At 43.3% G+C, this 12,925-nt stretch overlaps 1 protein-coding gene across 1 annotated transcript in view; it reads right to left on the bottom strand.

Annotated features, from left to right (window-relative positions):
- The window catches only part of BFSP2 (beaded filament structural protein 2), a 69,388-nt gene that overhangs the window by 12,377 nt on the left and 44,086 nt on the right, over positions 1-12,925 (bottom strand).

Here is a 12,925-nt window from a genome sequence, read left to right as displayed (position 1 = left end):
GTGGCTGGGTGGGCAGTGGGAGGGTGGTGCTCTGGCAGACAAATGGAGTCTGGCGGTGCAGGGGCACAGAGCGGCCAGGGGCAGCCGGGAGCTGGAGTCGGCCCCTGACCCCTCACAGGAGCTGAGTGTTAAATTCTCAGGATGTTTGTAAGCTGGTTGGTAAACACCGCCATCATTAAAAATTAAATTGCATCAACTTACACTTAATTAAGTTTTATTAAAATGGTAACAAATACTCCAAACACATCACTTGCTAATTTATTTACATTTTATCATTATCTGTGCCATCCATGGTCTTTATATTGATGGAACCTGTGTGGTGGGAATAACATTTAATGGACCTCTGAGCATGTCTTTCAAACTCTGTGCTCATTTACATCAAGTTAGGAGTTTGAAATCAGCCATGAGAGTATTTACCTCATGGAAATGGGTAAACACCACAAATCAGGGATTGAATTATTGTTTTGCTGACTATCTAGACTTAAGGAAATGTTAATAATGCAGATTAAACTTTAAGTTGGGTCATGTCTGTAGCCGTTGCATTAAGAATAGCAAAAACAGGGGCGCCTGGGTGGCTCAGTCGGTTAAGCGTCGGACTTCGGCTCAGGTCACGATCTCACAGTTCATGAGTTCGAGCCCCGCGTTGGGCTCTGTGCTGACAGCTCAGAGCCTGGAGCCTGCTTCACATTCTGTGTCTCCCTCTCTCTCTGCCCCTTCCCTGCTCATGCTCTGTCTCTCTCTGTCTCAAAAATAAATAAACATTAAAAAAAAAAAAAAAGAATAGCAAAAACAGGGGCGCCTGGGTGGCTCAGTCGGTTAAGCATCTGACTTCAGCTCAGGTCATGATCTCACATTTGGGGGTTGGAGCCCCTCATCGGGTTCTGTGCTAACAGCTCAGAGCCTGGAGCCTGCTTCACATTCTGTGTCTCCCTCTCTCTATGCCCCTCCCCCACTCACACTCTGTCTTTGTCTCTCTCAAAAATACATAAACATTAAAAAAAAGGAATAGCAAAAACATTAGAGGGAGTATTTTCCCAATATTTACAAACTATTATCTGATTTGCAAAGAAGTTACTCATATCATTGATGAAAGGACTCATTAAGGTCAATGGAAATATCAACCGAAAATTCATGAGAGCTATCCTCATTTATCTTTGACATGAGTGACTTTTTGCTTAATCGGATATTAATAATCAAGCATATTTTGTAATCTGATTTTGTGACATTGTTGATGACAGAATTGTAAAAACAATTGGCAGATTTTGCAAGATTTCAGCAAGTCACACTGAAGGTATAGGTGCAAATGGAAAAGCAAAGTGAGTATTTTATCTTAAAATTTATGTTATCTCTTATCACTCACATCTGTCAGAACGGCTAAAATTAACAACTCAGGCAGCAGCAGATGTTGGCAAGGATGTGGAGAAAGAGGAACCCTTTTACACTGCTGCTGGGAATGCAAACTGGTGCAGCCACTCTGGAAAACAGTATGGAGCTTCCTCAAAAAGTTTAAAATAGAACTATTCTACAATCCAGCAATTGCACTACTAGGTATTTATCCAAAGGATACAAAAATGATGATTCTAAGGGGCACATGCACCCCAATGTTTATGGCAACATTATTGATAATAGCCAAAGTATGGAAAGAGCCCAAATGTCCATCGACTGATGAATGATAAAGATGTGGGGTGAGTGTGTGCTTGTGTGTGTGTGTGTGTATATTTACATATATATATATATATATATATATATATATATATATATATATATACAAAATATAATATTACTCAGTGATCAAAAAGAATGAAATCCTGCCATTTGCAACAATGTGGATGGAACTAGAGTGTATTATGCTAAGGGAAATAAGTCAGTCAGAGAAAGATAAATATGATTTCACTCATATATGAGATTTAAGAAACAAAACAAGTGAACATAGGGGAAGAGAAGGAAAAATAAGATAAAAACAGAGAGGGAGGCAAACTTTAAGAGACTCTTGAATACAGAGAACAAACTGAGGGTTGTTGGCAGGGTGTTGGGTGGGGGAGATAGGCTATATGGGTGATGGGCATTAAGGAGGGCAATTGCTGGGATGAGCACTGGGGGTTATATGTAGGTGATGAATCACTAAATTCTATTCCTGAAATCATTATTATACTATATGTTAACTAAGTTGGATTTAAATTAAAAAAAATTAATCTTATCTCTAAAATTATATAAAGAAAACATCAACAGAAACTTCTCTGTTACCTTTTAATGGTACTGTGAAATCTGACTAGCACATAAATACACATGCTTATGTCTACCCCCTCCAGAGAGCAGGTGTGAAACATGACCAGCACATCCTGGGTAAGAAATGGAGATGGGTGGAAATCAGGTCTTTTGGAGGGCAAGTTTCAAAGCCTAGGTGGGTGGGTCTGGGGTGAATCTGCTGGCCCAGGCTCTCATAGTCCCCCATATGATCTGCCCTCCTCTCAACTCAGGCAGTAGGTGGTTTGTATTCAGAGTTTCACACTGGTCTTTGAGGGGATGAACACTTTATCCAAGTGTTTCCACAAGCAGCATGGTTTTGCACATACCTGAATACTGATTTAAACAATTTTTATTTAAATCAATTCATTTTTTCTTTATAAATAAATGTGTTCAAAATGGAAACTGTAGATAAGTTCTCAAATTTTGTGCACATCAGAATCATCTAGGGGGGCTTGTGAAAACGTAGATTCTGATTCAGGAGAGTTGAGCGGGCCTGGGAACCTGCATTTAAAAGTCCCATGTGATTTTTTGCTCAGGTCACGATTTCACAGTTCGTGGGATCCCTGATTGCCCCTCTCTTTCTCAAAATAAATAAAGTTAAAATAAAAAAACTGCCATGTGATGCCTGGTTCATGGAAGCAAAGTTCTAGATTGCTACAGAAACTGCTAAAGCTGTGTCACTTGTCACAGACAAAAGATAGTTGAAAAATTAATCACATTAAAAAATTTTAAAAATGGAGCAAATTTTGGTTGTCAGGTTGCTAAGTGCCAAACCCTGCTTTCTCTTCATTGGAAGTTGAAATTAATAATGTAAGAGAAGTGTCGGGGTACCTGGGTGGCTCATTAAGTGTTCAACTCTTGATTTTGGCTCAGGTCATGATCTCACAGTTCACGGGGTCAAGCCCTGAGTTGGGCTTTGCACTCACAGGGCACAGCCTGCTTGGGATTCTCTCTCCTTCTCTCTGCCCCTCCCCTACTTGCGTTCTCTCTCTCTCTCTCTCTCTCTCTCTCTCTCTGTCTCAAAATAAATAAATAAGCTTAAAAAAATAAGTACAGGGGAAGTGTTAATGACCTACCAGCAGCAAATGGAAACTTTCTTATACAGTTTAATTAATATGGAAAGAGAAAAATAAATTAACTTGCTTACTATGGGTTTCAGTATCATTTTATATCATGCCCAATACCTTCTCAAAACAGCTTACCACAAGTAATACTTACCCTTCATTTGGGGACAGTTAACTGCTTTAACTCACCTAAAAGTATTACCTGTTCTCTCCAATTGCTTTTTGGAGTTACGCTTTCTGATTAATAATTACTTTACTTCTATTTCCATTTCAATCCAATGCTTCCAGATTTCTCCTCACAGACCAAACAGTAGGTGTGTCAGTCTAGACCCTGAGGATAGGAACATAGGGCTCTGTTTTGTTGCTCAGTGCAGTTGCTAGGATGTGTAATGAGATTCAAATATGTTGGTCCCCAGGCTTTCAAACCAGCTTGAAATCTTGGCTTTACTGTGCAGGAGAAGGCTCCCATGTTTGCACTCCATCTATATTTCTGGGACAGGAGAGTATATTGACATTTTGAAATCTGGCAAAAGATTTCTTAAAAAATTTTTTAGCGTTTATTTATTTTTGAGAGAGAGAGAGAGAGAGAATGAGCAAGTGTGGGGGGGGGGGCAGAGAAGGGGACAGAGGATCCAAAGTGGGCCCTGTGCTGACAGCAGCGAGCCTGATGTGGAGCTTAAACTCACAAACCGTGAGATCATGACCTGAGCTGAAGTTAGACGTTTAACCAACTGAGCCACCCAGGTGCCCTGGCAAAAAAAAAAAATTTAATTTAAATTAAGGGGGCACCTGGGTGGCTCAGTCGGTTAAGTGGCTCAGGTCATGATCTCGCAGCTCGTTAGTTCGAGCTCCACGTCAGGCTCTGTGCTGACAGCTCAGGGCCTGGGGCCTGCTTCGGATTCTGTGACTCCCTCTCTCTCTGCCCCAAACCCTCTCATGCTCTGTCTCTGTCTCTTTCAAAAATAAATAAACATTAAAAAAAATCGTTTTAAATTTTAAATTTTGCATGTTATTTCACATGTAAGATGGGTGCGAGAAAGAACAGCAAGCATGCTTTGGAGTGAGTCAGAATGAAGTCTCTGAGAGTCTCCAAATGGAGGGCGAAAAGGGCCATCTCCTAACCCAGCCCTCTGCTATGCAGGCGTGTTCTTAGCAGAACATGTATCCAAGATGAGCGCTCAGACGTGGAAATGTGCAATCTGCCTTTTCCCAGCAGGTGCTGTGTGGATTTCAGCAAATCACTGGAGCTCTCTCTTTTTGCAGCTGGTGAAAAACAGCTTTACAAAAGCGTTGCTCTGCTTCAGAGTACAGCTAACCGCCTTGCTCTCAAGCCTCTTGGATCTCACAGGGTCACACTAACCTCATAATGTTCACTATCGAGGAGAAAGGGAAAGCAATGGAGTCCTTGAAGATACCGGGGTTCCCGATCTTCTATCACAGAGGAATCTTATCCCACGTGGGGGCAGGACACAGAAACATGATTTGGAAAGATCATGACAAGAGTCTGGCATACCCTTTTGGACCCTCAAGACAAAGGCTTCTCAACCTCACATTCCACAAGATGTCACTTGCTCATTTCTAAGTAAAGAAAATGAATCAAGACACCCCCACTCCCACCCCATATGATCTGTCCAGGTCAACCTAGCTGTTAAGAATGTTGATACTGGGGCGCCTGGGTGGCGCAGTCGGTTAAGCGTCCGACTTCAGCCGGGTCACGATCTCGCGGTCCGTGAGTTCGAGCCCCGCGTCGGGCTCTGGGCTGATGGCTCAGAGCCTGGAGCCTGTTTCCCATTCTGTGTCTCCCTCTCTCTCTGCCCCTCGCCCGTTCATGCTCTGTCTCTCTCTGTCCCAAAAATAAATAAACGTTGAAAAAAAAATTTAAAAAAAAGAATGTTGATACTGGAGTCAGAATGTGTGGTTTGAATCTCAGTTCTGCCGCTTTGTAACTGTGTATTCTTGGGTAAGTTACTAACCTCTCTGGGCCTTCCTTAGTTCCCTCCTCTGTAAAATGGATAATATTTCAATACTTATCTCATCATGGGAACACGAAATAAGAACAAGCCTGTGAGGTGCTCAGAACACCGCTGTCCTTGGTAAATGCTCTGTTGGCAATGCCTTCATGACACATTGCATTCTGCCTTGCGGAAGTCTTTTTCTTCGTTTTAAAAATGTTTTATTTACTTTTGAGAGAGACAGACAGAGACAGAGTACGAGCGGGAGAGGAGCAGAGAGAAAGGGAAACACACAACCTGAAGCAGACTCCAGGCTCTGAGCTATCAGCACAGAGCCCGATGTGGGGCTTGAACTCATGAACTGAGAGATCATGACTGGAGCCGATGTTGAACGCTTAACCGACTGAGCCACCCAGGTGCCCCTAGAAGAATGGTCTTTCGCTCCATTGCCTCCCACATGCACTCAGCTAACCTCACACTAGATTGTAGGTACCTTTCCTGAGTGGACAACTTCTTACTGACTCCTCTGTCTGCCCTGGTGACCTAACATGGTTTTTTACACCTAGGACATGCTCAGCAACATTTACTAAAGGTCTACAATGTGTCCTAGGCACATTCTAGGGACTACAGAAGAGGAGGGTCTACCAGCAGTGGAATTAAATCACATCTCCTTTTCATTAGGAGGATTAGCTATCATTATTATAACGACTATAAGTCACTTTATAGTCCTGCGGTGTCATATAAATGGTATTTAGCTAAGGATAGCTTTTGATAAGCAGCACACACACCCCTGACCTATCCAGCCAGATGTAGGGTTTATTTGGGAGAAGGCTGGATGCTATCCAGTCTTTACCTGAGACATGAGTTCTCCTGTGTGGGAACTAAAAAGAAATACGTGTCTCGCTCGGTGAAACTTCAGTGTTGGCAGGAGAGCTGGCCTGGCGAGGCTAAGCCAGGTTTCTCCTTGAATTTACACAAGAGCCACCTGGCTGTTGAAGCTGCTCACTTAAGGCTATAGGACCAATTCCCAGTCTCAGTGGAAACTGGCAAAGGGCACAGCGAGGAGCACATGGCTTTGTGGTCTTGCGGCCCCTTGGCCATCAGTAAAGCACGTCCCGCTGAGGAAAGTGGCAGAAGAGGCTCGGCAGTGAGTGTAAAAGTATGAAAAGTATGTTTTCCTTCTTAAAGCAATTGTTGGAGAAGTCTAAATGATAGTATTTTTCTTCTGGTTCATGGAGACCATCCCATTCCTAAGAAGGAACTCCTCTGCTCTGTCTCTTCTTGGAGATTAACACGTGTTGAATGAAAACCGTACTACTTTAATTTCTCAGGGATTGGAGCTGTTTCATCTTTGCAAGTGTCTTATTTTAGAAACAAGGTCCCTGTACTTTTCATGGGGAAGAGCTACCACTGAGAAATATCTAAGATATTTTGAGACCACAGAATCAGGTGGCCAGGGACGGGCCAGGGACTTTGTGCCCACAGCACCAAGCACCTGGTCTGTGTTTAACAAATGGAGTCCGAGTGAGTGAGCGAGTGAAGATTTCTTGGTAGAATGTATGAGGAGGAGCTTACAATGTTGGGTGATCCTCTATATAGATAGTCACTCAAATATTGGTCGTTGACCAGTTATGAGGTTGGAAACACAGTGTGGATGGTGAGGGTCTAGGAGTGCCCTCTGCAGTATACACGTTATACTTGGTAGGGTAAAGAACAGGTGAAAGTGGCCAGTGCCTACCTCAATGAGACGGTCGCTTTATTTTCCCTTCTAACAACTACTCTGATTCCCCCGACCTGTCCCCCGGCCAGACCAGCCAGGCTACACTACTGTACCACACAGTGACAGGAACCAAATCCTGGTCTCCTGGCTCCTCTATAACCCTGCCTTAGTGGCTAACAATACCTTTTGAAAGCTAGCTGGAACTACCATAAATTAAGTAAAAAGACAATTGACAAGCTGAGAACACATTTACAACTTATTGCAGGGAGAGGATGAACTTTTCTAACATACAAAGAGTCACTACAAACCAATAATAAAAAGTCCAAGACTGGGGTGCCTGGGTGGCTCGGTCGGTTAAGTATCCAACTTTGGCTCAGGTCATGATCTCCTGGTTCATGGGTTCGAGCCCTGTGTTGGGCTCTGTATTGACAACTCAGAGCCTGGAGCCTGCTCCCTCTCTCTCTGCCCCACCCTCGCTCATGCTCTGTCTGTCTCTCTCTCTCAAAAATAAACATTAAAAAAAAAAGTCCAAGACCTAACAAAAATGGGTAAAAGGTATGATCTGATAGTATACATGAGAGCAAATATGGCTGAAATTCAGCATGTAAAGAGATGTTCCACCCACCTTATAACATGAGAAATGCAAAATAAAACTGCACCGAGAAACCATGTTTTACCTATAATATTGACAAAGACCACAAGGTATGAGAACTCACAGTATTGGCGAGGATGTGGGGAAATGGTCACTCTCAAACATTTCTGAGGAGAACGTAAATTGTTACACCCTTTACCTAGGGTAATTCGACAACATTTATCAAAATTACCAATGTACATAATTTTTGACCCAGCCATTCCACATCTAGGAATTTATTCAGTAGATGTATTTCCATCTTGGGAAGTGAGGGACATACGTAGTTAGTGACTCATCTCATTTATAAAAGCAAAAGATTGGAAGCCACCTTAATATTCATCAGAAGGGCATTAAATAAATCCTGGGATATCCACTAGCTAGAACAGGGATTGGGAATTTTTTTCTGTAGAAGGCCAGATAGTAAATATTTTAGGCTTAACAGACCATATGGCCTCCAATGCAATTTTTCGCCTCTGCTAGCGTATGCAAATGCAGCCATAGACAATATGTAAATGAAGGAGCATGGCTGTGTTCCAATAAAGCTTATTTGCAAAATACAGGCAGTAGGTCAGATTTGGCTGTGGGCCATAGTTTGCTGCCCACTGTGGTATAATATCATGCATCTAAAAAGCATGAATACTACTATTTGTGTAAAGAGAAAGAGAATATATACGTATTCTCTTGTATGTGGATAAAATATCTCTGAAAGGACTCATAGTATAAGGATAACATTGACCGGCCCAGTAGAAAAGAACTGTATGTCATTTCGCACATTTTGAATTTTGAAGCAAGTGAAGGTATTATATATCAAAATGTTTAAATAAAATAAAAGTAAATAAAAAAAAAGAAAGAAAAACAAGCTGGGCCCAAAGCTCTTCCTGTGACACTCCCCCTCAGTGCTTGTAGTGAGCACATCAGAATAAAACATGGCTTATTTCACTGAAGAGGCATCAGGATTATAGCCAACTCATCAACACACAGGGTCTCCTAGATTGCAGATGCTCTTAGGGGTTCTGCTGTTTCTGTCCTCCTTCAAAAGGACTCTCCCAGTTGGCTATCTTGCCATCTAGAGTCAGTGACCCCAGGTGACTAGCAGAAACCCATTTCAATCCAATTTCATATATTCTAGAAAATATTCACTTTTGTACAAGCAAGCAAAGGGAATGTGTTGACATGGCAGCCTATATAAAATATTTGCACTTTCAGGATAAATTATTATTTGTGAATATGGGTAATGTGGAGACATGTTATCCAAGGTTTCTAGTCTCCTATGGGTAGATCTAGACCTATGTTGTCCAATATGATAGCCACTAGCCACACATAGCTATTTAAATAAACATTAAATAAAACTAAAAGTTCAGCTTCTCGGGGCACTTGGGTGGCTCAGTCGGTTAAGCATGCAACTCCAGCTCAGGTCATGATCTCGCGGTCAGTGAGTTCAAGCCCCACATCGGGCTCTGTGCTGACAGCTCAGAGCCAGGAGCCTGCTTCAGATTCTGTCTCCTTCTCTCTCTGCTCCTACCCCGCTGGTGCTCTGTCTCTCAAAAATGAATAAATGTTAACATTTTTTTTTTTTTAAAGTTCAGCTTCTCAGTTGTATGAGGCACATTCCAAGAGCATAGTAAGCACAGGTGGCCTGTAGCTGCCATACTGGAAAGATGTACAGATTATACAACAACAGTTCCATCTTTGCAGAAATTTCTATTAGAGGGTACTGCTCTATCTAGTCAGTTGCTAATGTGTCTTCCAGCCCTAAGACCATCAATAACCAGAAACCTCACAATTCATCTCAATCTGTTCACCTCTCTTCATTCTCTACTGTCTCCACAATCTGTCATCCTGACTGTGGGAGGCATGATGGTTAGAGCTCCAACGAAGTTCCTGACCACAAATGCCTTGAACTGATCTGAGGCGAGCGCAGACCACCATCAGAATAGGTAGCGTGGGAGCATTTGCTGTGGGGTTCCTGGCCCCCAGGAGCTATTAATAGGAAGCTGAGTTCTCTCTCAGTGGCACCTCCCACCCCACCCCACCAGCTTGTGCTGGTAATTGAGTAAGCCTTTGGTTATTGCTCACATCCTCCCGCTGCAGTGAACAAGGGGCAGGGATGAGGCTTCCAGGAGTGAGGGTGTGGAGACCCCAGGGGGGTGGTTAAGAAGGCAAAACAGAGCCTGTCTTGCTTGCTCCAGAATGGAAAATCTCAGATTAGGAATGCTAGGAAAGAGGTGCATGATAGTGGCCCCCCCATATTCCCAAGGTGGCCTTGTGAGGGTCTGTGGGCTGCAGACTGGGGGATGCATTCCATGGCTAGCCAGGAGGTCTGGAGGGTGGTATGGCATGTTGTCTGTGGTTCCCTGAACATCCCCAAATACCTTGAGGTGGGTAACCACAATAAACCAAAGGAAGGGCCAGGCTGCAAGACCCTCCAGAAATTTTCTGGACCAAACTGATCTCCCCAAACATGGAGTTATACAATTTGAGAAGTTCCAAAAACTGGACCGCCAAAGTTCCTGACATCCACGACCGTGGCTGGAGAGAACCTAGCCATAACCTCTTTATAAGCTTTTATTGATTTACAACTAGGAGGAGTTAGCAGATAACTGGTAGCAGATGCTGATGGCATCCACCTTTATCCCTCAGGCTGAAACATGTTTGTTCTCCCCAGCTTCCATTCCACTGCCAAATTCCATACTTCTTTGCCTGGGAGAGCTTTCTCTGAAGTCTTTGAAAGGTCACTCTGCTAGCAGATGCCAGATGTCTGATGGGGATGGTATTACTACCCCAGCTTCCTCGCCTTTCCCTTCTCTTGTATTCTGTACTGTTCCCCAGAAGCCCTGTGGCTTCAGAGTCCAGTCTCCCACAGTGGCTGCTGGTTGGAGAATGAGTTCTTTGTTGGTTCCCTTCTCTACCGGTATTTTGTACTCCCCACCCGCCCCGGCCAACTTCCAGATAAACCATTTCCACTTTAATATTTGTCTCAGGGTCAGTTTCTGGGGAAACCTAAACAAAGACATAAATTAATCATGTCAATTAATTTTCAGGCTTTCCAGGCTGAAAGGTAATTAAATACATGTTTGTATGCTCTCTGCAAAAGGTTTTGAAAGGAGTGTGTGCTAAGCCATTTCACATTTATGCTTTGCTGCCAGGAAACCGACAGGAGATGCTCAGGACGGGCAAATGTCAGCCCCCAAGGGCATGACAGCAACTGACAAAACTATTTATTGGAGGACTTCTGGCTGTCAGTTCTGATCTCTGTTGATGATCAGAGGAATTCACTCATTCTGCAAATATTTTCTGAGCTCCGCCTCTCTGCAAGAGGCCCAGGCAGCATTAGCCAAATGAAAACAAGTACTGTCTGTTTTCTCTGAGATGCAGCTTTCAGATTACTCTATTAAAAAAACACTAATGAATCTGTTCAGAATTAATGCTTGAATTACTGTTGGGTTGGTAATGATTCTCAAGAGTGTGAAGGGTGAATAATAATGGCCAGGAGTTTTTTCCTTTTCAAACTATGCAGGATTTATTTCTGTGAATTCAATGCCCCTTCCCTCCTCCCTGAAGAAATAATTGCTACAGGGGCGCCTGGGTGGCTCAGTTGGTTAAGCCTCCAGCTCTTGATTTCGGCTCAGGTCACGATCTTACGGTTGGTAGATCCAGACCCTCGTCTGGCTCCACACTGACAGTGTGGAGCTTGCTTGGGATTTCTCTCTCTCTGCCTTTCCCCTCTCTTCAATAAACAAACAAACAAACAAACAAACAAACAAACAAACGAACAAACGAAGAAATGATCCCTACAGTGTGGTGTATGCCCCAGGAGGGTTGGGACAGAACAGGGTTGCACACCACAGAGATTCTGCTTTGGGAACAGAGCCAAGCAGGAATGACAGCCCAGTGTGGAGTAAAGGTGCCTGGACTGGGAGCCTGGAGAGCTGGACAGTGGTGCTGCCAGCCAGCTGTGTGACCTCAGGACGTCACTGCCCTCTCTGGATCTGTCTCCTCACCTTTGAAACGAGGAAATGGGATGGTCTCTAAGGTCCTGGATTATAAATATTCATGAATCTTCTAAAAGAGAAGCAATGGACCAAAATCAAACCTGTGGTTTGGTTTCACTTTCCCTTTGTGTTGTTCCACCTCTGGCCTGGTTGGAGGTGGGGAGCTGCATTTTGTGCAGTTAGTAGGCACTATTTGCCATAAAAAATGTTTGCAGTGACCTGGCCCATGGAATTAAGGTTAGAAAGAAAAGGGGCGTTGAAAGGGGATAAGGGGTAGAGAGATGGGGGAGTAAAGATGTTTCCTGGGCTGCAGAACATTAGGGGGTCCAGAATCGGTGAACACCCTGATCTGGAGGTTTCTGTTGATACTTTGGGGCCAGGGGATTGAAGGGCCACAGGGGGAAGAAAGAAGAACAGAAAACGTCCTCCTGGTTTTCTTTTAGTAGCTTTTATAAACTCTTGTGGCTCTCCAGCCTTCCTGTATATTAGAATCATCCAGCGAGCTTAAAAAAATCACAGAGACCCTCTCCTTCTTCGGATTTGAGTGGTCTTTGATGGCACCTGGAAATGAGCGTTTTTGAAAATGCTCTGAAATAATCCCGCAATGCAGCTGGAATGGAGTCCCACCAAACAGTGACTCAAAGCATAGGAGCAGTCCACTTGCCTTCTCTCCAAAAGATGAGCTATCTCATTTTTCATACCTTTTCCACACCTTTCTTTCTCTTCTGTTCCTCTCATCCTGGGCCTCAAAATGCCCCAAGTCATACATGGCTGGGAGATGGAGAAGGGAAGAAGAAACCCTATGCATTCTATTTTCTCGTTAATTTCTTGATTATTTATGAGGTTTAATAAAAGATATTTTCCTCCATGAATATAATTCATAATATTTAAGAAAAACTTTAAAAACACCGTGCTCAAAAACAAGCGAGCAAAAACATCTCAACATGTCAAATAGGCCCCTCCCTCAAAGACAACCGCTGCTAACTCCAACACATTTTTGCGTTTTCTTTCTAATTCTTCCCTGATGCCTCATTTCTTTGTTTGATTGCTTCACCCTACTGTATATACCAGGGGTTGGCAAACTGCAGCCCACAGGTAAATCCAGCCCACCTCTTGTCTCTGTAAATAAAGTTTTATTGGAACACAGCCATGCTCATTTGTTACCTTTTGTCTACAGCCGCTTTCACAGGACCATGGCAGGATTGAATAGTTTCAACAGAGACTGTCAGGCCCAGGAAGTCTAATATTTATTATTTAGTGCTTTCCAGAAAAAGTTTATTGGTTCCTGGCATATACCCTTCTGTACTCTTGTATCCCCC

This window comes from Lynx canadensis, chromosome C2 (genome assembly GCF_007474595.2).
Source record: "Lynx canadensis isolate LIC74 chromosome C2, mLynCan4.pri.v2, whole genome shotgun sequence".
Taxonomy (NCBI): domain Eukaryota; kingdom Metazoa; phylum Chordata; class Mammalia; order Carnivora; family Felidae; genus Lynx; species Lynx canadensis.
Note: the sequence above shows the minus strand (reverse complement) of the source record. Positions and strands in the feature narration are given on the sequence as shown.